The 25,090-nt window shown below is 41.1% G+C and overlaps 1 protein-coding gene and 1 long non-coding RNA gene across 2 annotated transcripts in view; one reads left to right on the top strand and one right to left on the bottom strand.

The window, feature by feature from the left end:
- Positions 1–4,785: 4,785 nt before the first annotated feature.
- LOC123766700 (osmotic avoidance abnormal protein 3) overlaps positions 4,786–25,090 on the bottom strand; it is a gene marked incomplete in the record, with an annotated part of 181,017 nt that continues 160,712 nt past the window's right edge. Inside the window, 1 exon segment of the mRNA XM_069307699.1 lies at positions 4,786–23,147.
- Positions 6,896–25,090, top strand: part of LOC138353995 (uncharacterized) — a 27,975-nt gene continuing 9,780 nt past the window's right edge. The window contains exon 1 of the long non-coding RNA XR_011223375.1: positions 6,896–7,029. This is a non-coding gene — a long non-coding RNA (uncharacterized lncRNA). The remainder of the gene's footprint in view (positions 7,030–25,090) is intronic.

Below are 25,090 nucleotides of genomic sequence, written 5' to 3'. Positions count from 1 at the left end.
CCAACCATTTCCATTTACGCATCCAGTTTCCGTATTATGTTCTTACTTACATTTATTGAAATTTATCATCATCATCATTTACAGAAAGAAATTAACATAAAATGGTAGTAATTTTAATACACAAAACAGAAGTTAGATATGTATGTAAATTATGACGCAGGATAGGATCACTATTGCAGAACTATTTGCATACTTTGCGTCATTATATACAGTACTGGAATTTAAACAAAATCGCGGAATTCAGAGATAACACCATCATTGGTGTCCAAGAAAAGTGTAAGTACTTCATATATAATGATGTGCTGCCCGAAATCTTAGCGAAGTATCTAAAATTTGCTTACTGTAAGTAATTCATGCAAATGATTGTAAAGCTGCCGCCCAGTTGGGTGGGTGTGGAGCACATGACTGTTAAGCTACCGCCCAGTTGGGTGGGTGTGGAGCACATGACTGTTAAGCTGCCGCCCAGTTGGGTGGGTGTAGAGCAAGACTAGTAACTGGACGACTCACCATAGATGTATAGTGCCTAGTATTGTGACTTGTGAGCCTCTTGTTGAATTACTTGTTATACAAAGATTATTGATGTGTGTATTTGTGTGGGTGATTGAATATGTATGTGAATGTATATGTATATATGCAATTGACGATCACGAAACAATGATCATTTGTATGCGGAAAATTCCATATTTCATTCCTCTTGATTTTCCGCATATGTATATATATATACATGTATGATTATGTGTACATGTATATATAACATTAATAATTGTGAAGATTGTTATTTGTCTAAAGATTGTCAAAAGATTGTTATTTGCTTAGCTAAACGAACTAGAGAGTTCAGTTCCTGAATCGATTATGTGCTTCCCTAACCCTTTACACCACCGCTCACGGGATGGGTATGGGGTGCATAATAAAGAACAAAAATGAAAAATATTATGAATGTAATTATAAACCACAATATGTTCTATATCATCAGAAATTCTGAAACATACCATATATTTTCAAATATTTGCAATTAAAGTATTTATTTAGGAAATAAGTATTTTAGTTACCCTAGTTAGCTCTGAGAACACACATTCTGATTTCTTCCCACAAATCTGAGAGATGCTAATGAGACCAGTCGCGACCCATTGGGCAAGTCATGAACAACAATCAACTACAGCACCATCTATGTCAGAAGATATTCAAAATGTTCTTGATATCATTGAAATTGTCAATACGAGAACAGAATACATAAGTTGAGTGATGTCAAAGGAATCGTATTGACTGACCGAGCCCCACTGTAAATATGAAGGCCTTGGCATGCTATGGAAAGGGAGTGGGAGTCGATGATGATGATGAAGATTAAGCCACCCAAAAGGTGGCACGGGCATGAATAGCCCGTAAGTGGTGGCCATTTTAAGCCATTACCAGTATCAAGAGCTGATACTGGAGATCTGTGGAAGTGCGAATGCGCCCTGCATGATGGGAGATGTCTCCCTTGTGAATGTGTTAAGATGAAGATGAAGCCACCCAATAGGTGGCACGGGCATGAATTGGTAAGTGGTGGCCCTTTTGAGCCATCACCAGTATCAATAGATGATACTGGAGATCTGTGGAGGTGCGACTGCACCCAGCGTGATGGGAGATGTCTCCCGTGTTTTAAACAGATGAAGAAGATGAAGATGAAGCCACCCAAAAGATGGCACGGGCATGAATAGCTCGTAAGTGGTGGCCCTTTCGAGCCATCACCAGTATCAAGAGCTGATACTGGAGATCTGTGGAGGTGCAAGTGCACTCAGCGTGACGGGAGATGTCTCCCATGAATGTGTCCAAGATGACGATTAAACCATCGAAAAGGTGGCACGGGCATGAATAGCCCGTAAGTGGTGGCCCTTTTGAGCCATTACCAGTATCAAGAGCTGATACTGGAGATCTGTGGAGGTGCAACTGCACCCTGCGTGACGGGAGATGTCTCCCGGACCAAGTGTGTGGTGAGTGGGAGTCCCTGTGCTACGAATGATATACTTGAGTACTGTAAGATCTCTTATTGATTATGCTGCACCTGTCGTCATTTCTTGTTTTGGTAAAAGTAGGATGGGCAAGTTGGAGAAGGTACAAAATGAAGCCATGAGAATTATCTTAGGATGCCCAAGAAATGCTATGATTGAGATAATGAGGATGGAGTTGAATCTGCAGAGTATTGGGGATAGAATTGCAGAGATAAATGTAGCCTCTGCCATTAGATTAATGAGAGGTGTGGGAGCTAATGAATTAATCCTCTTGGTTCAAAAGGTGGGAAGTAGTGAACAGTGTATGATGAAGAAGAGAGTATATATGAATAAATTATGTTATGTTATAAAGTATGATGTTATTACAGAGTGTATTGCTGTGCCCAAGAGAAAATTTACACCACCATGAGAGGATTGTAATGTAGATGTAGTAATTACTCCCTTGCATAAGAAAAAAAGTATGTATGAAATAGGAGAGCTGAGGGCAACATATGATTGTATAATTAGAAAACTGCCTACAGAAAACACTCTACATGTATATTGTGATGGGTCAGTAGCTAGGGATGGGAAGGCAGGATGTGGAGTCTTGATCAGGGAGTACACTGACATCGGCACTGTAGATACTGTTATTGGACGCCGCTTAACTGACAATGTCTCTTCAACGCAGGCTGAACTCCAAGGAGTATTAGCAGGATTACAGAAAGTAGTCAAATGTGGTAAAAATGCTTGCTTCTTTATTGACAGCAGAGGAGCGTTAGAGTCTTTAAATAGCAGACGCCCAGTATATCAGAATATTGTGACAGAGTGTAGAGAGTATGTTAAGAGACTAGAAAAAACTGGGTATAAAGTAAGATTCATGTGGATCCCTTCACATGTGGGAATACTGTTGAATGAGGTAGTTGATGACATAGCGAAGAGAGCCACTGAAAAAACTCTTGTCGATGTTGTATGTCAGTTAACCTTGAAACAAATAAAAACAAGAATCAAGATGATCCAGGAGGGTGAAGAAATGGTAAAGAGAATGGCAATGGTGGACAGTAGTAACACACTTAAGAATTATTCAATAATAAATACAAATTCGTCCTTCACTTATGGTAAAGGAAAGTCTACTTGGAAGGATTAAATTTACATGAGATTAAGATTAGGATACAAATATATCTAGCAATACGGTGTTGATGTCAGTGAAAAGGATAAGGAGTGTAAATTATGTAGTATGCCGCACGCCCACACCTTAGAACATTATGTATTAGAGTGTCACCTTATTGAAAAATATAGAAATAAGGAAATAAATAGTGTACCACATCAAATTGTTTGGATGTGTGATAATGGTATAATAGACAGTATACTTAGGAGCTACAAGAATTTTGCCCCAAGAATGTAACACTTATATGCTGTACTTGCTGTATGCACTGTTAAATGGGATTCTTGTACTGTTATATGTCTATTTGTACTCACTGAATTTGTGCGCCCCTTGAGGGACTTGAAGTAGAGGGGGGTAGAAATAGCCTAAGCTACTCTATCCCTTTGAGATGTATTTATTGCTTATCTCAATAAACATACTTGAACTTGAACTAGATCCTCCCAACATAATCTTTTTTGCTGTTATTACACTAATACACACATTATATATAATTATCTACATTTGTGTTTATCATAGAGAACCACTGAGCTGGTATGGTGAATGCAGACAATAACAGGTGGCCACACAGTAAACGATGCTATCTCGCCCCTCAGCATCACTCCTCCCACAGCGCTTATTATCACTTTTTATCATAGTCAGGGGTCATCTGTAATACTATCATCGCTAAATAATAGCAGTTATATATTTATTTTGACATTTTTCGGCGATGCTGTGGTCACAAGCTAAACAGCAATGCTGTTTGCTCATGCTGTGCACCAGCCATGGTTCCTCCAACAGTACTGTGGCTCTCACACAGGAGAATATTGCCCACGATTTTTTTTAAACATGGCATCTGTCGGTCCGTCTAATTACCACAAGCTACACAAGCTTCAGAAAGCTTCCTGGCAATACGTTAGTAATGAATAAATATGATATATTTACTCATTATAATGTTGGTGCTGAATGTACAATATGAAAAAACATAATTTTAATCTGAAAAAGTATCTTTATAAAGAAATTAGACAAAAATAAAAAGCTGGTGACGCCAAATCAAGTTGACGATCCAAGCTTCGATTAGGTTAGGTTAGGATAGGTTAGGATAGGTTAGGATAGGTTAGGTTAGGATAGGTTAGGTTAGGATAGGTTAGGTTAGGTTAGGTCAGCCTAACTTAACATATCATATTTATTCATTACTAACGTATTACCAGGAAGCTTCCTGAAGCTTGTGTAGCTTGTGGTAGCTTGTGGTAATTAGACGGACCCGCATCTGTTTACAAGAGCCCTGAGGAAGCTAATGTGAACCCCGTGTAGCCATGGGCCATTTGAATCATGCCTGGCACCCTATGGCATATATATACGACATGTTACTCATGGCGTATATATATATATATATATATATATATATATATATATATATATATATATATATATATATATATATATATATATATATATATATATATATATATATACGCCATGCGCAGTTTAACGGTTAACTGTTTAATTCACCTGTGTTACTGTTGTATGTTAACATTATCTATTAACTAAAATCATTGGTTGTGGGAGACATCTAAGACAGGGTAATATATAATTCAAATCTTCAAGATCATTATGCATTTTAGACCTCTCCAATATATGGTACAACATTAGTAGTTGAGAGATAATGAGACAAGAAGATAAACATAGATTTCTTTATTTATAAAGTGATAATCTTTGACATCACACCATAGATAAATATTCAATATTCATATTCATATTCAATATGTACAATGTAAACACTCTGGACCACACAGTTATCTCCCTGCCCCCTTCGCTGGCATTGTACGCTTTCTTGCTGGTGATTTGCAAGCATGTGTACTATGCCTGTCATCAGTATGGTAGATGTATACTGTCCTGACATCAGTGCAGTAGATGTACAGTGTGTATACCATCCTGACATCAGTCCACGAGGTGTATAGCATTCTGACAGCAGTTCAGTAGATGTATATCATCTGGATATGAGTCCAGTGGATGGATATTGTTCTGACATCAATCCAGTTGAAGTACACAGTACTGTACTGATATCAGCCCAGGTGGTGTATACCATACTGACTAGTTTAGTTGATGTATCCAGTGCAGGCATCAGTTCAGAAAGTATACTGTGCTTTAACATTAGTTCAGTAGGTGTATACCATCCTGACATCAGTCTAATTGGTGTACTCATCTGTCATCAGTTCAAAAGGCATCCTGTTTGCTGGCACCAGTCCAGTAGCGACATACAGCACTAACATCAGTCCAGAAAATGTATAAAGTTTTGATCTGGCATTATTCAATAGATGGGCATGACTCTTGACATAAATTTGTTTTGTTTATTCAACTTTGGCATCAGTTCATAAATGTACACAACCCCTGTCTGTAAACACTGAACACCAGACTAGATGATGTAGTCACCCATGCAATTGGCCCACTTTGTGTACAAAAGACATCTGTCAAACAGGTATACTACAACTATGTGAGAACAGCCTGACATAAGTCCAAATACATAAACACACCTTTACTCAGCCAAGCTTGAGAACATATCCTTGTACAGTATTCAATTCTGTCATCGGTCTCTTACGTGTTCATGACTCTGAAATTATTCCAGGTGAAGTACACAATGATCACACCAATCTGCAGTGTGTACTCAACACTGACATCACTCCAAAACATGTACACAATGTTGAAATCAGTCTGCTGAGGGAAAACAACTCTGACATCAATACAGTTATACAAATCTGATATCACTCTACAAAATGCCATCAACTTAGTGGGTTTTGCAATGTAAACTGTACAAATGTGTGCACAATTCTGACATCAATCCAGCATAGTTACACAAGTACAGTATCAATCCAGTAGGTATCCACACCCCTGACAGTGTTACCACATCAGGTCATACATATACAGTTGCCATATATCTGCCCATACATGTACAGGTCCCATATATCAGCCGATACATATACAGTTGCAATATATCAACCCATGCATGTACAGCTGCCATATATCAGCCCATACATATAGATGCCATATATCAGCCCATACATATACAGTTGCCTATATCAGTCCATACATATATAGTTGTAATACATCAACCCATTCATGTACAGTTGCCATATATCAGCCCATACATACAGATGCCATATATCAGCCCATACATACAGATGCCATTTATCAGCCCATACATACAGATGCCATATATCAGCCCATACATATAGTTGCAATACATCAACCCCATACATGTAGAGTTGTCATATATCAGCCCATACATATACAGATGCCATATATGATCCACAATGCCACACACACACACACACACACACACACACAAGGAAGGTGTAGTAACATACAATAAATAACTATACATAATGTAAAAATTAATATACAAATGAAATATCACATATTTAAGGATATCACAGAAAGTAAAATATTATTGGGAGATAATATTTAGAACTTAATAATAAAACAATATTATCTGTGGAAACAAGAGCTTGTCAAGTCTGAGATAAAAGTCACTCATACCTAGTATAATGCTGAAATTCTGATACATAGAAGCATTTTCTGAAAAACAGGCTTAGGAAAGAACAAATTAATTCTGACATACAACTAACAACAGGTCAAACATTTCAGATACCAAGAGGTCAAACATCTTAGATGCCAAGAGGTATCTTGGCATATCTCAAAGAAATCATAATGGTGAAATATATCAATGAAAACCATTTTGAGGCAAATGGAGTGATTCAAACACGTGTGCTGGTGAATCCCAGATGCCTCCCTAACCGACTCAGCCATAGTGGTACAAAAGGCAACCAACCCGGAACTCTACTAAATTCACTGGGAGGTTCTGGAGGACCCAAACCGGAGCCCAACCATTGTTCTACTGTCAACCCGACCACACTCTGGTCTATGGTAATGGTGTTCATACTCTTACACCACACTCAGATCTCAAAGAAATCACAAAGAAATCATGATATATCAATGAAAATCATTTTGGGGCAAAAGATTGATTCGAACCCCGCATTCTAGTGAATCTCAGACACCTCTCTAACTGACTCGGCCATGATGGTACAAATACATCATTTTTATACCATGCCTTTGTGATGTTTATTTTATTTTATTTTTTATTTATATATACAAGAGTTTTTACATTCTTGTACAGCCACTAGCATGCATTGCTTTTCGGGCAGGTCCTTAATCCTAATTTTCACACACACATATTCCCAGGAATCAGCCCGTAGCAGCTGTCTAACTTCCAGGTACCTATTTACTGCTACGTGAACAGCGGCATCAGGGTGAAAGAAACTCTGCACATTTGTTTCCGCCTCCACCGGGAATCGAACCCGGACCCTTAGAACTACGAACCCCAAGCGCTGTCCAATCAGCTGTCAGGCCCCTTTGATTTTACTTTGATTTCTTTGAGATCTGAGTGTGGTGTAAGAGTGTCATCATCATTCCCATAGGCCAGAGTGTGGGTGAGTTGACTTAGGCTCTGATTTTGAGCCTCCAGAACCTCCCAATGAATTTAGTAATGTGCCAGGTTGGTCATCTTTTGTACCATCATGGCCGAGTCAGTTAGAGAGGTGTCTGGGATTCACCAGAATGTGGGTTCGAGTCGCTCCATTGCCTCAAAATGATTTTAGTCTTCTGGTTTCTCTGGGTTTGGCTCTCCATGCCATTCGCATCCAGGGTGTGTCAACATCCCGGCTAACAGTCTTTCTCTGTTCTGTCCCATCTCCACACAGTGGACTGTTGAAGCCAACTACTTCCTTTGGCTTTGTCAGACGTTCGGATTCCCAGACATGGACCTTTTCACATTAGTTTGGTCATGATGCCTTCCTCTTTACACAGTGCCATTTTCCAATTGCGAGGATCACGGTGGATGCCTTTTGGCTGGACTGGTCGAAGTGGGGGGTTTCTGTACCTCTTCCCTCCAGTCTAGCTCCAAGTCCTGGCAAAATTGGATTCCTACAAAGGGAGGATGGTCCTTCTGGCTCTTTGGTGGCCAGCCCAGCATTGGTTTCAGGTGCTGTGTGTTTGGTGTCTGAACCCTGCCATTTTCTCATGGCTCCGCCTCTTTCAAAGAGCGATCTAGTGACATATCTTGCTGGTTTTGCCTTTTTCTCTAATCTTCGCATCTGTAGTTTTTGATATGTGTTATCACCATCTTTATGGTGTTCACGTGGGTAGTTTGTTGGTGTTCTGCCTTCAGTCCTCCTCTCGGTGACAGTATAGTCTCTTAGCATGCTTTTCACCATTTCCTTTCCCTTTATCATTCCTCTTTGGTGTCAGTTTTGGTTGTCCTTTCCTTTCTTGGCTTTCTTGGCTATATCTTACCAAAGTTTCTCCTTGTCAGCCTTGCATGGCCTTGGATCATATGTCGCATCCTGTGTTTTCTTCTTCATTGTGATACCTGTAGAGCTCCCTCCTCCTTGTTAAGTCCCCTTATTTTCTTTCTCTGTGAGTAGGTAGCTTCAGGGAGCCACAAAGGGCTCCACCAGAAAACCAGCATTGAATGTAATGAAACACCAATTTCTGGGTGAGCTCCGGTGGCTCCATGACACCCTACCTTTTCCAGGGAGTTGGTGGTGGCATTTCCCATCATGGAACTGAGGATGGAGCACCCAGTTGGCCCAGTCTGCCTCCCTCCTTATTTGGAAGAAGGGAGGCAGAAGTGGCATCATAGTGCCACTTGCCTCTGCACCTCATTAGAGGAGGCCAGTTTCTGGCTCATTGTCTTCAGTAGGCCTAAAATAACTCCGTGACTGATGGTACAGTACCTAGTAATTTGGTACTATATCAGCACTGTAGCTTCAGGGAGCCACCGGGGCTCACCCAGAAATTGGCATTTCATTACATTCAAATTTTTTTTTTTTTTAAGAAATATACAGCATTATTTATTGATCCCAGGAGCAGGAACGTTAACCAAATAACAGATGACCAAGACCCTGTTCGACCTTCAAAATCCCCGCACCCAAATATCAGCCCAGGACATGTTGCCAATTACGGCAGCCAATGCAGCAAACTACATAACATCATAGGCATGAGGATAGATCACAGGCTGGTTAGACTTAATAACCCTGCAGACAACCTGGGAGACAGGGACTGAGTGAAACCAGATCAACCCAGAGCGCATCCCCAACCACCGAAGCTGAAGCACGCAGATAATGGTGTAGAGCTGCATCCGGACACAACACATGATGCACCCCTGGCCTGACCAACCAAGCATCAATAACCCAAGGATCCCTCTGGAAAACCCCTGTCTCGTTCTTCGCCAGAAAAGAAGAAGGCTGCAACTGAACAAACTGACCACCAAGACCGAAAGAGCAGAAACCCCTGCACCGGAGGAGAACATGAAGCTCACCGACCCGACCCCCAGAGGCCAATGCCAACAGAAACAGAGCCTTAGAAAAACAATCTTGAACCAAAGGGGCCACCACAAACCGAGGAGAGGAAAGATAGGAGAGCACCTTGTCCAAGGACCAGGATGGCTCAGGAGACGCATAAGCAGGCTGGAGGTGAAACATAGCACGAGAAAGCTTACGGAACAGGGCAGAAGTGACATCCACCCAGAACGCAAGCTGGAGTGGCTACGCCAGCACTGCACGATACAAGGCGACAGTATTAGCTATCAAATGACGGCCCTGAAAAAGCCAAGACAGAAAGGACAAGACAACGCTATCAGAAATAGAAGACAACCTACAAAGAGAGAGATAATGGTGAAGAGAACGCCAGGAAAATTCATACTGTCGGCGAGATGAAGCTCGCAGGTGGAACACCATCAACGAAGCCACCGGATCACCATACAAATGGTGATAAACACGCATCAAAAAGACCAGATGCAAAGAGTGGAGAGAAGACCGAACCAGTCATGTACCAGACTGGGCTGACCTACTGGAAGAGGCGGAGCTGCAGAAAACGTCCCGGGTTCACACAACGAGCAAGCAGTGCCTGGAACCAAGGCTGGGCTAGCCACCAAGAGGCCATGAGGACTACTCTTCCTTGGTAGGACCCCAACCGAGCCAGAACCCAAAGCAACAGCTGGACCAGGTGAAACAGGTACATGTAACCCCCACCTTGACCAGTCCTGCCAAAAGGTGTCCATCGCGACAGCCTCGCAGTCGGGGAAAGGTGTCACATAGATCGGGAGATGCCGAGACCATGCCCACACAAAGAAGTCCACGTTCAGGAGTCCGTACATCCGGCAGAGCCAACAAAAGGAGTCGGCGTCAACTGTCCATTTCTTACCATGTGGGGCCTGTTTTGTTATGCCTACCTTTCTGGGTGTCTAACCCCAGTCCATGGCAGATAAGAAAAAAACCCAACCACAGTTGGGTTTTCCAGGGCCATTGCTCCCTGAAACCTCCCTGAAGGAGGGGCCAAGTTCTGGTTTGTGGTCTCCGGTAGGCTGAACTCCATAGACTAATGCCCCGGTCTAATATATCGCACATTAGCCCAATAGCTCCAGGGAGCTGTAGGGGCCCCCAACAGAAAAACTATTTTTGTATGTTTCATCATACATTTATTGAAAGATATTTTAAAGTGGATTTTATACCCCAACTCTTACCTCCTCTAAGAATAGCTGCCTAGTTGTTTATATTTTAGGCAAGAGAATTGCTATACAGGATGTGAAACTTGTATTTCTGGATGTGATGTTTTGTGTTGCCGCATCAGGCCACCAGGGCAGCGCACCCAGTGGTAATTACCTAAGTGTAGTTACAGGATGAGAGCTACGCTCGTGGTGTCCCCTCTTCCCAGCATTCTTTGTCATATAAAGCTATGAAATTACTGACGGTTTTGGCCTCCACCACCTTCTCACCTAACTTCTTCGAACCGTCTACCACTCTGTTTACAAAAGTGAATTTTCTTATATTTCTCCAGCAGCTTTGTTTCGTTAGTTTAAATCTATGACCTTGAAGGTCATAGTTCTTGAAGTTCCGGGTCTCAGGAATTCTTCCCTGTCTATTTTATCGATTCCTGTTACTATTTTGTATGTAGTGATCATATCACTTCTTTTCCATCTGTCTTCTAGTTTTTGCATAATTAATGCCTCTAACTTCTCCTTGTAGCTCTTGTCCTTCAGTTCTGGGAGCCACTTAGTAGCATGTCTTTGCACCTTTTCCAGTTTGTTGATGTGCTTCTTAAGATATGGGCACCATACAACCATCACATATTCCAGCTTTGGCCTAACAAGTCATGAACAATTTCTTTAGTATTTCGCCATCCATGTATTTAAAAGCAATTCTGAAGTTAGAAAGTGTAGCATAGGCTCCTCGCACAATGTTCTTAATGTGGTTCTCAGGTGACAATTTTCTATCTAGAACCACCCCTAGATCCCTTTCTTTGTCAGAATTCTTTAAAGATTTCTCACATAATTTATAGGTTGTGTGGGGTCTATGTTCTCCAATTCCACATTAAATTCCATTTGCCAAGTGGTGCTCCATGTACTTATTTTGTCCAGGTCTTCTTGAAGGGCATGACAATCATCCAGTTTCTTATTTTCCCTATTATCTTAGCATCATCAGCAAACATGTTCATATAATTCCGTATTCCATCTGGAAGATCGTTTATGTAGACAATGAATATTACCAGCGCAAGAACTGAACTCTGCGGTACTCCACTTGTGACTTTCCTCCAATCCAATACATTGCCTCTGATTATGGCCCTCATTTTTCTATCAGGAAATTTTTCATCCATGTTAGAAGCTTACCTGTCACCCCTCCAATATGTTCCAGTTTCCAGAACAACCTCTTATGTGGAACTCTGTCAAAAGCCTTTTTAAGGTCAAGATAGATGCAGTCAGCCCAACCATCTCTTTCTTGTAAAATCTCTGTGGCTCGATCATAGAAACTGAGTAAATTCGTTACACAGGATCTTCCAGATCGAAAACCATACTGTCTGTCTGATATTATATCGTTTTTCTCCATGTGTTCTACCCATTTAGTTTTCATTATTTTTTCCAATATTTTGACTATTACACTTGTCAATGATACAGGTCTATATCAAATCAAATCAAATCAAATCAAGTGTTTATTTAGATAAAGTACATACATACAAGGGGTGATACAGATTTTGATGAATTTATAGATAGAGCTAGTACATACAATGCCTAAAGCCACTATTACGCAAAGCGTTTTGAGCAGTGTGGGTCTTCCCCCATAACTGAGGTCATAATTGAGGGAGTCTTCCCTGCTGCCACTTTTGTAGATTGGAACTATGTTAGCCTTTTTCCACACATCAGCTACAACTCCTTTACACAGGGATGCCTGAAAAATCAGTTGAAGTGGAATCCTGAGCTCAGGAGCACATTCTCTCAGAACCCATGGTGAAACTCCATCTGGACCAACTGCTTTGTTCTTACTTAGCGCCTTGAGCATTTTTTCCACTTCGTCTTTAGACACCTCTTCGTGCTCTATGTTGTTCTCTGGAATTCTTATTGTGTCTGGTTCTCTGAAGATTTCATTTTGTACAAACACACTTTGGAACTTTTCATTTAATGTTTCACATATTTCTTTTTCATTTTCCGTGAATCTATTTCCCATTTTCAACCTCTGAATATTATCCTTTACCTGCAATTTGTTGTTTATGAATTTATAGAATAGACCTGGTTCTGTTTTACATTTGTCCGTAATCCCTTTTTCAAAATTTCTTTCTGCCCCCTCCTCACTGCCGTGTAGTTGTTTCTCGCATCTTTGTATCGCTGGTATGTTTGGGGGTGTGGCCTCTTCCTGTATTGATTTCATTTTTGTATCTTTTGGTCTCTGGCCCTCTTGCAATTTCTGTCGAACCAATCCTGTTTCCTAGTTCTGCATCACAATAATTTTTTTTGTGCCTTTATCATATATTTCACAAAACTTGACATACAACTCATTTACTTTATGTCCTAACAGCAAGTCTTTCCAGTCAAATTCCTTAAAGAAATATCTGAGTTCCCCATAATGAGCTCTTCTAAAATCGGGCTTTTCAACTGCTTCAACCTCATTTTCTTCCAGATCATAACGCATTGCATACTTTATTCCCAAAAAGACATGGTCACTTTTACCCAAGGGAGGGAGGTACTGAATGTCAAATATCTCTTCCTCTTTCCTGGTAAATATCAAATCCAGCATGGAGGGAACATCCCCTTCCCTCATCCTCATAGCTTGTTTAACATGTTGAAACATGAATGTTTCCAGGATGAGGATTACAAATCTACAAGTTCAAAAATCCTCTGTTCTAGCTTCATATGCCACCCAGTCTATGGATTTTAAGTTGAAGTCGTACGCCGACTACCAACAGTCGTGATCTATCTTTATCAGCTCTCACTATAATTTCTCTCATTTTTGTTATAAGACCCCTCTCGTTTATTATCTAGCACCTCCTTTTTCCATGTGTAGCTTGGCGGTGGACAATATGCATTTATGATCGTTAGTTTATCATCCTGATTGCATATCTCTAGTGCTATTATGTCAACTTCTCGTGGATTGGCAGTCATTATTTCGTTTACCTTTAGGTGTTCTTTTGCCAGCACAGCAACGCAACCTCCTTTCCTAATTTTTCTGTCCCGTCTCCAGATCGAGTAGCCCCTTGGGAATATGACCTCATTTAAAATACCATCCTCAAGTTTTGTCTCTGTGAGTGCAACAATGTCTGGTGTCTGCATCTGTATTGCATTACTTAACTCCAGTTTCTTTGATTTCACTCCATCTATGATGGTATATGCAATTTTCAGGAACTTGTTCCCCCTCTCCTTATTCTTCACTCCCCCCCTCTTTAATGATTTTGTTGGTTTGCCTTTATGTACCAATTTACTGGTCTGTCTACCCCCATCACTTTGTAGAAAAAAGAATTTATTTCTTCTTCATTCCTGCTCTCATTTAAACATTTTGCCTCGGCGAGATTCAGGTTCAGCTTCTTTCTGTCTTCTTTTGAACGATTTTGTCTTAATGACCATACTTTCCCTACCTCATCACTTTGTAATTTTCTAGCATTCCTTTTCTAGTAATTTTCTGTGATGGTGGTGCACCATCACAGCGCTCTGGTTCTGTTGTCATTCACGCACTGCTAGTGGCTGACAGGCGTTTGAAAGTTTAACATTCCTTTCAAATTTCTAGCAGCATTTTTCATTTAGATAATGAATAAATGTAAAAATGTTAAATAATGAATGACATATCTATCAATTTGATGACATATCTGCTATTAGAACAATATCTGACTTTGGCCCCAGACAGCACTCGATACCCTTACTTCAATCTTTGAATATGTTAGATATTAAGTCACTGCACGTCCTCTCATGTGTACTTTATATATTTAAAACTCTGAACTGTTATGTCAATCCTGACCTTAAATGCTTCCTAGAAGGTTGTGACAGAACCCATGGGCAGCACACCAGAAACAAATACCTATGTGATATTCCAAGAGTGCACCCTAACCAAACTAGAAATGCTCTACAAATCAAAGGTCCCAGAATGTGGAATGACCTTGCCAATCATGTCAAAGGCTGTACCTCTCTCAACCAGTTTAAGAGAAAAACTAAATACTACCTAATAAACTCCATGTAACCTACCTTACCCCCTAAATGTCAACTTATGTCTTGCTATTTTCGAACAACACTGTTTGTTGACCAAGTTGTATAATTGCTAATTTCTGCCATGTTCCCCCATTTTTTCCTTTTTCAACACAATTTATACTTTAATCTCAATTAGTATTAAGCTTTAGTCTAAGTGTTTTTTCCTTTCACCTTGCCCGAAACACTGTGCATATTAGTGGCTTATGTATTATATGTACTAGCTCTATCTATAAATCCAAAATTATGTTTGTAACTCATCTTCTATGTATGTACTTTTACCTGAATAAACATTTTATTTTTTTTTTAATTTTAAATATATCAACTGTGGGTTATGTATGTTGGGTAAAGTGGTGAGATGATGTGAGCTTCCTTCATAACTGCCAACGTATCATAAGCAATTTTTCATAAGTTTGTGATAACAGACTGTAATAACTTTACTTGTTTTCAACATTTTATTATTATTAACACAATTTACTGTAATAATTTGGCTTGTATTCAAAATTTATTATTAGCAACGATTTTTGTGCCTAGTGAACTTACCCAGTATGCTCGTTCAGAGCTCAGTCTCACATCCGTAATACAGCCGCAGTGCATTTTTTTATATATTTAAAAATAAAACAAGCGCATCTTATATGTTGGCAAATACGGTAATTATGTTAACCTGAAAAAAGGACTTTTCATTTAACCACTGTGCTGCTCACCTTCCAAATACGGCGGCACCCCCCTCTGGTGCGCAGGAAATAAATTCGTGGGAAAAATTCTTTTTTTGTTTTGAAAGTGTTAAAACCCCTTCCCTGAGTATGGATATGTGAACAAAACTCAAAATTGTACTTACTTTGGCCGCAATGGGGTTCATAAGTTTGCGCCTGACATCATCATTCCCTGGTCGCCTGTGGTGTATGCTCCTGGGGCACCCCACCGCGAATATATTATTGTTCATTTTTTGCACACACTTCCAAATACATTTTTATTGTTTTTTTTTGTGCCAATCCTATGTATAATGAACACATACACAATATTATGGCAGTAGATTCATCTGTACTGTCCCAAGACACTGTGTTATATGTGTCACAAATGTGTCCACATATATTACTCATATATCCAATGTTTCATGTTCATTTATGTATATTTACAACATATTTACACACTATACACTATTACACCCTATATACATTCACAATCAACACACTCAGAACACCACGAGTGTGAGCTGCCACACCCAGCCAGCCCTCCCTCACTCCTCCACCACCCATCTTACTCCTTACACCTTACTTGCCAACATTCCTCCTCCCACCATACTGTTATTGGTTTTATTACACTATTTACACACATTATGTATACGTATCTACATGTTTTATTCACCATAACGATGCAAGTAAGCCGATATTGTGTCCAAACAGTATAGTGACCATTGTACACTGCATGGGAAATCACACAGCAGCCAGCAGACGACGCTACGAATACGACGCCACCTCTCTCACCAAAATGACTCCTCCCAACATACTTCTTTTGCTGTTATTACACCATATACACACATTGTATATATCCATGTACATGTGTGTTCACCGTAGCGAACCACAAAGCTAGTATGGTGAGCAAAACAAGAGTGGCTGCCTCACACAGTGACACTACCTGGATTCCCTCCCTCCCTCACCAAAATTCTTCCTCCCACAATACTACACACATATGTACATGGGTATATACCCATGTACATATGTGTTTACCATAGCGAACCACAAAACTAGTATGGTAAGCAAAACAAGAGTTGCTGCCACACACAGTGACTCTACCTGGATTCCCTCCCTCCCTTACCAAAATTTCTCCTACCCCAATACTACGCACAACGCTAATTATCACCACAATCCTGCTATTATCACAATCCTGGTCACTAAATCCTGTAAATGAATACTTAACCATAAGTTTATTTTGTAAAGTAACAAAGAAGTTGTTTGAAAATTTCTAGATGGATGAAATACAGGGGGTACCTCGGTTTAAGAGTTTAATCCATTCCAGGAGACAGCTCGTAATCCGAAAACTCGTAAACCAAAACTAATTTCCCCATAAGAAATAATGGGAAATGAATTAATTCATTCCTGACTACCCAAAAACCTCACTTTAAACTAAATTTTATACCTAATTCATCTAAATCTACACTACAAAAGTATGTTCAAGTTATTACTTACCCTTGCTGATGACTGCTGTTGGTGTATGGAAGATGTGAGGAGGAGGGAGGAGGAGAGGTGTTACTATTTGGAAGGGGAGTCCCCTTCCATTATAACATCAGGCAGTGAGGACTTCACTGGTGTGCACACTCTGGCACATTTTGCCTGCATACCACTAGGACTTGCTTGTGTTACTAAGACTCTGTCTGAAGACACTTGTTTTTCCCTACATTTTAACACTTGTCTGTAGTAAGACATCACATTGTCATTTAAAAGGTCGATGCAACGGCCTGCTACAGCTTTATCTGGGCGAGTTTTTTCAACAAAACTTTGCAGTTCTTCCCATACTTCACACATTTTCTTAATGAAGAATGAACATCCTCTACTGCCTCTACTCACAACTGTTTTCTTATGTTGAACCTTACCACTGGCTTTCTTGGGACCCATGGTGAGATATATAATAACAACTTTTATGCTCAAATGGCCAAAAATCCGACAATAAACTGTAAATCCTTGTGAAGACTTCAGGCAGGACTTCAAGACACTAGGCATGAGGCACTAGTAAACTGAGGCGCGATCACCGTGCCACCACGCGCTAGCCGGCCTGTACGCGTATCAATACCCTCGTCTTCCGAGGCAACGCTCGTATTCCGATGTAAATTTTCCAAGCAAATCCTGCTCGTATTCCGAAAAACTTGTATACAGGGACACTCGTATTCCGAGGTACCACTGTAATGCTGTGGTGCTATGGCTAGCGCTGTGGTGCTATGATTAGTGCTGTGAACATTGTGAACAACATTGATTCACTGATATTTGAACATTGTAACCAGTCATTATCACACTCAGGCTCTTCTGTAATACTATCATGGCTAAATAATACCGGTTACATATATATTTTGACATTATTAGGCGATGCTGTGGTCACAAGTTGAACAGCAGTGTTGTGAGCTCATGCTGCATGCGCCAGCCTTGGTTGCTCACTCAGTACTGAGGCTCTCACACCCGGAAATGTTGCCCATGATTTTTTTTTATATGGAGTCTGTTTACAAGAGCCCTGAGGAAGCTGATGTGAACCCCATGTAGCCGCGGAAGTTTTGAATCATACAGTATGTTAACACTTTCCGGCCTATGGCAGGCGCGCCACCAACTTAGAAGTCGTGCCCCTAGCATGCAGGCGAGCGCGCGGCGACACCGAAATGTGTATACTCGTTTCAGTTTTCTCACCTTAATTCTCGTGCTATGTCGTTCATTTTGGTATCACTGTGTTCGCAATAAAATTCCATATACAGTAGGTGTATATGCATATAATGTCCAAAAGCCCGGCGTGACTCCCCACAGCAAAGCCTAAATTCAGCAAAAGTTACCCGTGAGCGCACAAAATCAGTAAAATGTGTATACTCGTTTCACTTTTTTCACCTTAATGCTCGTGCTACATCGTTTATTTTTATATCATTGTGTTCGCAATTAAATTCCCTGCAGGTGTATATGCATATATTGTCCAAAAGTCCGGCGTGACTCCCCTTAGCAAAGCCTAAAGTTACCTGTGAACGAGCACCAATTATCACGCCCGCAACCTAATGTGGACATGTTCAGTTTGATAACATAAATTTTCGTGTTACGTCGCTCGTTTTGGTTTCAAATTGTTAGCAATATAAAGGCACGTATTTTAAAACTAGTCCCATAATAATAGAGCAATAACTGTAATTTTAACAAATATTTTAATTTTGGACGCTCATCATCACAAAATTATTTATATCTTTCCAGTGTTCTGTCATAAATTTTTGTGTTACATCGTTCATTTTGGTATCAAATTGTTCACAATCTAAAGGTGTTCATTTTAAAACTAGTCTCATAATAATAGCACAATAAATAGAATTTTAACAAATATTTAAAAATTTTGAACAAAAACATATTTATAATCTTTCAAGTATCCTGACATCATGTTTCATGTAACATCTTTCATTTTGGTATCAAATTGTGCGTACTCTAAAGGTGCTCATTTTGAAACTATCCCGAAGTCGATCGGATAAAAAATTTATTTTATATTAATATTTTTGTATCGGACACGAGCACAGTCCAACGCTCGTACTCAAGAGAAAAAAATCAGACGCGAGGGGTGTTCGAAGAGTGCGATAGTGTTAGAAATATAAGATCCCGGAAGCGCGTTGAGCACCTCCTGTTGAGTGCCTGCAGGCGCATTGCACAGTTCAGTGGTTAAAGGAACTCTGTCATTATTTACAATGAAGTCCCTGCCAAGAACTTTTCCTTACTGATTCACCTATTTGTCATGTGTTATATATGTTCTATGTTATATTTGTTATATTTCTCAGCAATTCCCTTGTCACTTAATAATAAACAAAATCCTTAAATTGTTGCTTCATCAACACAAACCACCTTTTTTTCACTGTTGTTTTCTATTCACTTTCCAACATCCAATTACCAAAAATTTACTTTTTCACCAACTCCAAGTGCATGTCTTCCTTCAACAGTTTCCTTGCTAGTTTCAAACAAGTGGTAGATGGGAGATACAGCCTCACCAATTAGTAGAGCCTCCTTACGATGGCTTAATTGTTCAGTATCCACTGGAGATAATCAAAGAGCATTATGTAGTCTGGTCCAGCATGCTTTTCCAGTCAAATCAGCAAGCTAGTTAATGCATTCCAGTCACATCAGCTAGCTTGAAATGGCATTCAAGTCACATCAGGTGGATAGTAGAATGATGCCTGTCAATGAACTGATAAAAGAAACTCACTGCAATTGCTGGCCAGCAATATCTTGAAAAACAAATCCCGAATTTCTAAAAGAATCATAAAATAATTATATTATTTATGGAATAATGAGGATCTGAATTCTTCTTCTTCTTATCTTGAGGTTATCTTAAGATGATTTTGGGGCTTTAGCGTCCCCGCAGCCCGGTCCTCGACCAGGCCTCCTTTTTGTTACACACCCCCAAGGAAGCAGCCCGTAGCAGCTGTCTAATTCCCAGGTACCTATTTACTGCTAGGTAACAGGGGCATCAGGGCGAAAGAAATATTTTGCCCATTTGTCTCCGCCTCCACCGGGGATCGAACCCGGAACTTCAAGACTACGAATCCGAAGCGCTGTCCACCCAGCTGTGAGGCGCACGGTTAAAATGCGCAATTTCTTCGCAATACGTGCAGTATGCATGAAGGTGTACCCTTCCAATGACTGCATGAGTGGTAATGTAGAAATATGCTTATGCTACAATGTTCAGCGGCACATCAATGGTCATGATGCAACAGAGGCGGGAAGAGAATGACGCCGTCCATGTGAGCGAGGATAAAGGCAAAAGAAACAGACAAGAGGAAAGGGATACAGGATGGGAATACTGTAATGAGAAGAACAGAAGACGAACGTAAAGCGTCGCCGCATTAAAGAAAGCGAGGGATGTAGGCAAGAGACGGAGGGTGAGAGGCAAAGGATATGTAGGAGGGAGTTGTGAAGCAGACATGAGAAAATAAGGGAGGTGCGACCAGAGGAAGGTACATAGGGTGAATGTGTATAAGGTCAGAGGAAGTCAGGATGGGACAGATGAGGTTAGGATAGGGCAAGGTACGTAGACAGAATCCGGAGCCTTACGGCTGGGACACAAATACATCGATCTTCTTAGAAGTGCCAGCAGAACAACGGGACGAAGACCTAGGAGAGGCACGAGAACAAGTCATGGGAGAGTGTGGTTTATGGAGCCCATCAGGCAAGGTGACGGGGCGCTTGGAAGTCGGGACGGCAGAGGATTGCTGCTTCTTAGTACCGGGGTAGAGATTTGCGGCAAGGCAGCCTGGGAAGAGACACGGGGAAGGCGTGCCAATGAGTTCTGAAGGGCATTGTATAGCATCATTTCAAACACATTAGAGATAGCTGAGGCAGGTGTGGTAGGTTGGATGTCAACCATAGAAGTGGAGGAGGGATGCATCAGGTCAGCCTCAGGAACGTGGAGGTCGGATTGTGGAAAGAATTTAGTGAAGAAGCAGACAGGTGCCTTCTCGAGGGCATCCGTAACGCGAGTGACAATAATGTCAACATGATCAGGAATCAGTTGTATGGCGTATGGGAGAGAAGAAGCCTCAGGGGTGAGAGGAACGTCAGTGACAGACAGGTCAGGCACAAGCAAAGGCAGCGCAGAGTGGGAAGCAGTGGGGTGATGAGGAACCGAATCAGGATGAAGCAAAGCATGACTGGAAGGCAGGGTGATGGCGGGGAGAGCCTTAGTGAGCACCGCTACATAGGAAGGACATTGCTTGAATGGGATGGAATGATCACCACCACAGTTGGGGCAACAGAGCATATCGGACACACAGGGAGGATTTACTGGGCGCAATTCCTTAACTGTAGCCTCTGTTTAACGCAACAGTAAAATGTGTACTTGGATGAAAAAACGATTCTTCGCGGCAGGGGATCGTATTCCAGGGACCGTAGGAATAAGGACTTGCCCGAAACGCTACGCGTACTAGTGGCTGTACAAGAATGTAACAACTCTTGTATATATCTCAAAAAAAAAAAAAAAAAAACCCAGCCAGCAGCCCTAGGGCATTCTGGGAATTTTTTCCAAGATGGTTGCCTCTCACTGCCTCTCCTAAGAGTCCATTTCGTACACAATTAACCTCCCACACATTTAGAATGGGTACGAAAAAATAAAAAATAGTTTTCTCGGTTTGCTCAGTTTTCCACTGACCGAAAATACTCGGTTGGCGCAGTTAAGTGGTTAATAACACCAATCCCTTTATTTATGCTGAGGAAATTATAATTGTCCCAGGGCATGGAAAAACAGTCATTAGTTGTCCTTCGGATAAGTGAAATGGAAAATATATTAGCAAACACAGGTCATCAAACAACCTGTCCTCTTAAAAAGAACGTCGCTTTTGGCCGTTTGCCTGTATGGCCGAATATGGACGTAACTTGAAAATGAAAAAAAAAATATATAAATTTGGGATTTTTTTTTCAACAACAGTAAGTTAAAGGTCCTCTGATAGGTTAGGTGGGCAGGAAATTCTCAAAGTTTCAAAATGGTATGAAAAACGTTAATGGAACGAATCTTTTTCTAAGCTGGCCGAGTAAGCCGGACGACTCAAACAGAAAACGGAACAGTACGTCACTTTTGTGAGTCGATTTCATTTCAAATTACGTCCAAATTTGGCCATAGCATGCATACGAGCGAAAAGTGACGTTATTTTTAAGAGGATGGGTTGCATCAAAATCATCCAGAATATTAGGGATCTTAACATCCCAGACGTTTATCATAGTCTCAGACTTCTGTATCAAGCTACTTGAGTAACCAGTGAAAATGTCAAGGCACTGTAAACTAAGGCTCACTGTGGATTGCTCCGGAGAAATGACAGTGTGTTGCTCTGCATTTGTCGGTAGCATAAGAGAGTCCCTCGTGGTCCCCCTTACAACTGTTGTTAAATAAGACAGTTTAATCATGTCACCCCTTGTATCTGTATATTAACTTTGTTAATCCTTAAGAAAGAGGGCTTAGGCACTGAAGTGTTTAACAATTACATTACTTTGTTATATGTATATTACAAGTTATTATTCACATAGCTCAATGAAAAGTAAATCAATGTCAATGAGAGTCCGGCGCACCAAGTTACAAGTCCACTCGGCAGTATTTGAGTTACAGATAAACATGTTACTGACAGGCAAACACCTCCAGGTCAATGCCACCAAGCTTCAAGCTCCTGGGCCTCAAGCCTCTGGACCTCAAGCTTCAGGGCCTCAAGTGTCTGGAACTTAAGCCTTTAGGCCAATTTATGCATTAGTTCCCATGTAGAGTCCAGTACACTAAACAGTATTTGTGTATTTTTTATACGTGTTCACTTAATGGAAAGTTTCTAATTTTGTCTACACGATTGACCCCAAATTTACTGTAATGTTGAAGCGGAAGGTTTTTCTTGGTGCTCGGGGAAATTAACACAATATTTGTTTTTCATTTTACTCATAATCCCTTACTTTTGCAGTAGTCCTCGGTTGATAAACACATGTAATTGTTTGAGTACCATTACCGGAACACACATTGTCAGCAGAGATCGTGACCTCCCTAAACTTTGTTGTGACTTTTTCAAATGTAAATCGTATCACGAGCATAGCTCTCATCCTGTAACTATACTTAGGTAATTACTTCAGATGTGTCCATTTACATTTTGTTTTGGAGTAAATTCTGAGTGTCCTTCCTCGACACTACAAAAGATGGTACTAGGATGTGTCCAGCTGATGCATGTTGATACGAGTTGGAACAGGGTATATCACAGTGTTGTCGCTGCCTCTCTCCTGAAGAACACAAACATGTCTAACTCCTCCATCTAACAACATTAGGATAGAAAATTAATAAATTTAGCACAAATATACAATTTAATGTTCTGAATGTTGGTTTCTGTATTGGCATTATCATCAACATGAATAAGTTCACTTCCACCCCTTAACTCTACCCAGTTATTACCATCAATTATACCCATTTATCACCATCAGCAATATCAAATTATCAACATCAAATATACCACGTTATCACCACAACTATACCCAGTTGTTGCATTCAACTATCTTTTTTGTACCTGATACCCTGAAGTTACCATACTGATATAGTGCTATATTAGTTGGAGTCATCAATCGCAGAGTTCTTGTTGCCTACTGGAAACCAGAGCCAGAACCTGGCCCCCTCGGAGAGACGCAGAGAGCAATGGCCTATGAGCACTTTACATTTAAAGTACAGTATGTCACATTTTTGCCATCTACCAGGGAAGGCACCCAGAAAGGTAGGCAAATCAATATAGACCACTGTCTGGTTGAAAATTGTGAGCTATGTCCACAAAATAGCAAAAGAACTCCCCCAGAAAGAAAACAAACAAGCAACGCATCATCCAACTAGCCCCTGCTCATTAGTGCAAATAGGGAAAGCCGGGCAAGCCAGCATTTCTGTTCTTGACTAATGGTGTTGGCAGTCGGACATCGACTCAGGGACGTGGTTTCTTTTCTGGAGTTTTGCCTTAACGGCTGTTCCGGCACTTGTGTGCATCAGCCTGGAGTTCTACAGGGTACAGGGGCTGCATGCGTCTAGGGTTCCCTTCCCTAGGTGCTCCGTGAGTACTGCCCTTAGGTTAAGACAGTACTCAGGTACTACTTAGGTTGTAGTTAGGGTTATCTAATCCTGATTTGGGCGAAGGATTGCCCGAAACGCTATGCATATTAGTGGCTTTAGGTATTGTATGTACTAGCTCTATCTATAATTCCAACATTATGTTTGTAACTCTGCATCTACGTATGTACTTTTCCTGAATAAAATACAGTATTATTATTATTTTTCCTGGAGCATTCAGGAATCACTCCCCTTTAGAGGGCTTCCTCACTTGGGGTTGTCCTCACCCTTGGGGTAGGCTGGAGGTATTGGGCTGTCTGTCTCTTCCCGGGTTGGGGGGTGTTTGTTGCTATGGGGGTGCACTGCGGCTGGTGCAGCTTGCATTACTATCATAAGCAGCAGCCGATGTTTCTCTCCGGCTGCTAGTTTGCTTATTGTGAGATTTTGGGGGTGTTTTCTTTTGTTTTCATTTTGGCATTTTTTGCCTGCTGTTGCAGTGGAGGTCTGCCTAGCTTTTTATTAGGCTTAGACTAGATGGTGGTGGTCCTCCCCCTGTTGCCCCCAAGGTTTCATGACTGCAACTTGCAGTTGGTTTGCCTGCTACAGACAGGGTTTACCAGTTTAGCTTGCCCCAGTGCCTGGGCTTCCCATAGAGCTTATTCACTCCACAGGCCTTGGAAAACCCGTGGGCTTGGTCATACCAAGGTACTTCTTCCGAGTTCGCTCTCGCCTTGTGCAATTTTGAGGGTTGTTTGTTGCCCCCTTCCTCAGGGAGATGACCATCTGTACTCCCTTCATCATGCTGCCTGTTGGGCCGGATGACACCTCCGACCCAGGGTCTTGCAGGACTTGTTCCCCAATTGTGCTCCAATTGCACACAAAGGGTGGTCGAAAACTATGCAGTAAACGGCCTAGCAGAGGCAGAACCCAAGGAACTTGTGGAAGATGGCCCCAAGCTCCAAGGGCAGTACTTACAGGGCACTTAGGGAAGGAAACCCTAGGCGCATGCAGCCCGAGTACTGGAGAATCACTCCCGGCTCACGCACCACCTAGAAGACAGTCACTACACACTAGGTACAGTGCTGAAACAATCACCAGAGCCAGAGCACATGACCTCAGCCTTTAGCATCAGCCTCAGAACTGATGGGTAGATAACCAGTGTGAGGGGTCTGG

This window comes from Procambarus clarkii, chromosome 60 (assembly GCF_040958095.1).
Source record: "Procambarus clarkii isolate CNS0578487 chromosome 60, FALCON_Pclarkii_2.0, whole genome shotgun sequence".
NCBI lineage: Eukaryota > Metazoa > Arthropoda > Malacostraca > Decapoda > Cambaridae > Procambarus > Procambarus clarkii.
The sequence above is the reverse complement of the archived record's forward strand: the minus strand, read 5'-3'. Positions and strand labels throughout refer to the sequence as shown.